This window comes from Etheostoma spectabile, unplaced genomic scaffold (assembly GCF_008692095.1).
Source record: "Etheostoma spectabile isolate EspeVRDwgs_2016 unplaced genomic scaffold, UIUC_Espe_1.0 scaffold00018407, whole genome shotgun sequence".
Lineage (NCBI taxonomy): Eukaryota > Metazoa > Chordata > Actinopteri > Perciformes > Percidae > Etheostoma > Etheostoma spectabile.
This window is the reverse complement of record NW_022604245.1, coordinates 1-5,249: the sequence shown is the minus strand read 5'-3', so window position 1 is coordinate 5,249 and position 5,249 is coordinate 1. Positions and strand designations below refer to the sequence as shown.

Here is a 5,249-nt window from a genome sequence, read left to right as displayed (position 1 = left end):
TGGTAGGCCTACTTGTTTCAGGGGGAAACTGAACACGATTTGGCTTATTTGTGATTTTACAGTGTGAGGGTTTCACTAAATACATAAAACACAGGACAGGACATGGCGGTGACTAAAGAGTGTCCAATCATATTTCAGCATATCACATTTAAACAAATAATCACTGATTGGCATCCCTGGTATTTTTTTCTTATGAACTTTTTCTTACCACTCGAATTCTTTCCACAAATGAGGTGCTGGTACGGCTGCAGCAGACCCCAGATCTCCGAGTCATTGTTGATGGCTTGCTCCAGTGACTCCAGCGTAAACTTGGGGTCCCGTTGTCCCTCTCCACCAGCGCGCTGCGCAGGACGCGGCTGAACACCTCTCTGAACAGACTCTCCATGCAGGCGGTGAGGTATATGGCAGCGTGCTCGTGGATCCTGAGGGCCACGCGACTATCCACCATCCACCTGAAGAACTTCCCCACGGAGAATACCAGCCCGCAGCGCACCGACTTGCCTCGGCTGAACTTGTCCCCGGTGCTCATGTTGTAGAGGGACAGGGCGCTGAGTGCCGCCGTGATGCAGTTGACAGAGATGGTCCATGAGAGCACCACCTTGATGGCGCTCTGGATCTCATACTTGGTGCACTTGGCGTAGCGCAGGCTGAGCCGCTGCGCTTCCCGGCCACCCTCACCAACGCGCGGCTGATGAGAGCCGACAGCCGGGCTAGGACCTCCGGTGGCGGGTTGCCCACCATCAGCTCCTCGTCTTTCCTCAGTGCGCCCTCCACCTCGCCGAGGCTCCATGGCACGTCCTCCAGCTCGGGCAGCTTGGCGCACTGACCCGAGCACTCCAGTATCTCCGTGTCCTCCGCCAGGACGGTGTTGACTGTGTCCAAACTGTTCTGTCTGCTGTGCATTGATTCGGTCAGATGCCAGCAGTTGCCCCCATGCACGATGGACTGATGCGTGTCGGAGCAGCACAGCGACACGCTGGACGACCTGACCGAGTCCGCAGCTCCACCATAACCAGAATCAAGCGTTAAATCCTCCAGCGTCCTCACGACGGTCTTACCCTTGCCTGCCATAACTGCACCGCATACTGTTGGGTATGCTTGGTCCCTCAGTTAAAAGCCACAAAACTCGTTTTCCTGCTTTTTCTCAGCCGCTATCCGATGACTTAATTGTATTTCCCAGGTTAAAGAGTGAAACGACCGACGGGAGCCTGCACTTTCATACTTCTCTGAGTGGCTGTACGTCTTCGATATCCTCTTGACCATAACTTCATGCGCGTAACGTGAGAGCGCACAAACCCTCCGCGCTCACTGCAACAAGCGCAGCACGGGAGGACTCTGATGGAGAGGTGGAGCCTGGAGCAACGCGGGCGGAAACAGGCCAATCCGCATCTCCATCAGCTTGACTGACACAGACAACCTGTCTGCCACCTTCAAGCAGAGGCTACCTGGCGCTGGTGAAACATCACTGCAGAATCTGAGACATAGACGTAAGCTGCTGTGCCAACCAATCTGTATTTGTACTCGTGTGCAGTTGCAGTGAAGCGATCGGATGAGAGGTGGATTCCCACTGAGAAAACACATGGTGGAAATGTGAATGCTCTGTTTATGGGGTGACAAAAATATGGACCAATGACACATAACAGCAGGCCTCTCCTGCATAAACACATTTGTACTTTACTCCATGAAAATGGATTTCACTGTTAAAGACAATGAATGGTTGGGACACAGACATAAACAGTGCTTAATATTTCATAGGTCAAAGGTTATGCACTTTTACCTTTGTTACATCATTCATAGCAGCTCTGTTGGGATAAGTTAGGCTATCTGTCTAGAATTCAAGTAGAAATAACATCAATGAAAAATACATTTTAAGAACAATATTGCCAGGTGCCTTTTGGATTATTTTTTCCATCTTGAATGTGCACTTTCTCCCATTGTTCTCAGCTAATAGCCTAATAATAATGTCCCGTTTCCCTTAAATGTATTAGGACATCTGTAACATCTCTGAATGAACCTCTGTTGTGAAAAGTGTCATTTTTCTGAATGGAAAAAATGAAATACACATAGGGCCTGCAGTGAACATCTGTTTTTGCTGTCCACCACTGGTGATAATTCAACTGAAAGTGCTTCTGGTTTCAGGTTTAGCATCATTTTATTGTGGTGTTATTGAACAATTTATTCTCCATAATACAACTGAGACTGACATTCTGAGAGGAACAGTTGGTGAAACGATGATTCATCCATTCTGTTGGGCTTCTCCTTGTACCAACCATCTGTCCACGCTGCCTGGCATGCCAGAGGCCTTTCATATTTTCTTAGCATGACACCGCAGTACCCATGCCAAAGAACTCATCAAGTTTAGAGAAATGATGGGGTGGCCATTAAGTCACCCAGTAATTCCTGCACCGGCCCGGGTTAGAGTCCAACCTGTTGCCCTTTGCTGCGTGTCGTCCCCCATCTCTCTCCCCCTTTCACGTCTATACACTGTCTCTACACAATAAAGGGAAAAGCCCCCCAAAAAAATAGTCTTTAAAAAAAAATGTTTAGAGAAATGACGCCCACTCTTGCAGAGTGATTGACAGGGAGAAATGTAAACACAAATCATACCAGTGTCTTAGTGTCATTGTTTGGCTGACAACCGATAAACAACAGCATTACCACACTGCATGATTTATGTTTTAGAGCAAGTATCTCTGTTTACCCTCCACGGGGAAACACATTGGATAAGACTTTTTTTTTTAAATATGACCGACGAGTTTGGGAAGATTTTCTTTGACTGAATATTAAATTATTCACCTGCCAACATAAGACTGAGCATGATACTGTAGGTGATGAGATATCATTCTTACATGAACTCCATGGAGAAAACCAGGAAATGTGTAATACAATTAAATGATAATAATGCATTTTGCATAAAGAACTCTTCCTATAAGAGTTACTATGTATGAAGATGCGGCCCTCAGAACATGCCCTCCTCCACTCCGTGACATCTAGTCAGTTAGTCTCCAGCCGTCTGCCATGAGTTCTTGATGCAATGCAGCATATCTTGCTGACTAACTCAGGTGAGAGTGGTGGAGGTGGGCAGCTGTCAGCTGCTTCTCTACATGCACTGTGCTCAGTTTGTCCTCACGTATTAAGCCCTGGTTGCCTGGTAACAGCAAAAGGATCATGAATTTCCCAGCAAGATGATAGATTGTTAGTATTTTTGCCAGCAGAATGAGGCACGCTTCCTTAGTCATGCTGCACAGTCAAGTTTTTGGATTTAGTAATTTATTAAATAATGTGGTTTTTTAAGTGATTGGTGTGATTTTTTTTTGCTTGTGTTATCTCTAAAAAAATGTCATACTCTGTATATTTTATTCTTAAGTGGCTGAACATTTGGTACTAAGGACTTCTATCTAATTTTGATAATTTTTCAATATAACACTAATGATTATAATACTATGCTTATTACCAGATACCACGGTTCTGTAAAAATACTGGCTCACAAAGTGTAAAAGAAAAAAGAAAAAAAGTGCAGCATCCACCATAAGAATTCCTATAATCATGGATGTCTGACATAAGTTATCATCTGACATCGAAGGAGGGCGATAGTGGCATGATGTTATACTGCCACCCAGTGGCCAAAAGACGGTACTACACCCACAGTCTAAAGGCTGCATGTATGCCCATAGCCTTATTACAAAAACATTATGTAAGAGAATATTGTGACGCATTTCTTATTGAACATTGAAAAACATCAACAAAAAAAAACAAGATTGAAAGTGGTACTACAAACTGCTACTACTTTTAATAAAAAGGATCATAATATAATTTAACTTACATACACTTCTTCAATAGATAAGGATACTTATTGCAAGCATTTCAATTAACAGTGTTTTATAAATCACAAAATGGCATTAAGAGAAGACTTGTAAGAAACCCAAGGATTTATAAGAAAATGTACTTTCTTAATAAATAAGAAACGATAATAAGATACAAAGTTCGAAGTACAAATTGAATAAAAGGCAGTGGCAAACAGAAGGTTTTGAGCCTCGATTTACTGCATAAGGTTGAACAGCTCAGTTAAAATGCAAACTACTATCATATTCACCTAATCAGGGGCCAACTTCTGAACATAGAGGGCTATTTGCTCTGTGGAGGTAGGTTTTAAAATATATATTTTTTCATTATTATAATTTTTATTATCACAGTTTTTAACTAACCCCGATACTGATTTCCGTCTGCAAGTGGGGCAAATTCAACGGTTTGATATAAAGTGCGTCAGCGTTCTGACGACACACGGACAGACACGTACACCCACCCGTGCCGCCCGTGACCGCCGCCCATGCCTGACTTCATGTGCTGATCCGGGTTATTTATGCTTAACAAGCCAGTTGGCTCTACAGGCTGGCGGTTTGTTTAAAGTCTTACGTTTTTACACAAACAGTAAATCTTCTAAGTGTATTTGCACATATTATACAACTATTCATGTTTATTCTTATTGTTATTAATTAATGTTATTACTTATTATACTTGTAGTACAATGGGGCGGCTGTGGCTCAGTGGTGGAGCGGTTGCCTGCCAATCGGAAGGTTGGGGTTCAATCCCTGGCCCTGCAGTCTCATGTTGAAGTGTCCTTGGGCAAGACACTGACACTGGTATAAGGGGCCTATAAGGTAGCCTCGGCCGCAGTGTATGAATGATGAATGTTTCCTGTATGAGTCGTTAAGACTAGAAAAGCGCTATATAATAACAGCACATTTACATTTAACAATAAAATACCGGAGATCATCAGTCTAAACTTGCAGGTTATTATGACCACAAGTATGTTACGTTTCATGCAATCTGTCTCGCTTTCATAGGACATTTGGAAAGGAGAATACGCACGCTGCAGAAACGTGACCATGCTGGAAAAACGCCCACAGCGGGCTGGACCAATCACAAAGCTCATAGCTTGTGCACGTCCTGTGTTGGCGGAGTTACGGCTGTGGGTGAAACGGCGAGGAGATTGAACGACTGTTCGTGGACGTGGACGAAATTGACTTAAAACATCCGATTTACAGTAAAGAAGACGACTCACACGGAACAGAAAAAGGATTTTTACAGCTCTGTGTATGTTCAGTTTGCCTTACGGCGAAGATTTGGACATTATCGCAGAAACGGTTTTTACATAACCAGCTTTACCCTGTAACGTGTATTCACGGTGGGGAGCAGTCAGATCTTGCAACGGTATCTTCTGCTCGTTTTCAGCAACTACCTTCAAATAA

The 5,249-nt window shown here is 43.9% G+C and overlaps 1 pseudogene; it reads right to left on the bottom strand.

Moving 5' to 3' along the window:
* Positions 1-208: 208 nt before the first annotated feature.
* Positions 209-1,322, bottom strand: LOC116680373 (ankyrin repeat and BTB/POZ domain-containing protein BTBD11-A-like; annotated as a pseudogene).
* Positions 1,323-5,249: the final 3,927 nt, after the last annotated feature.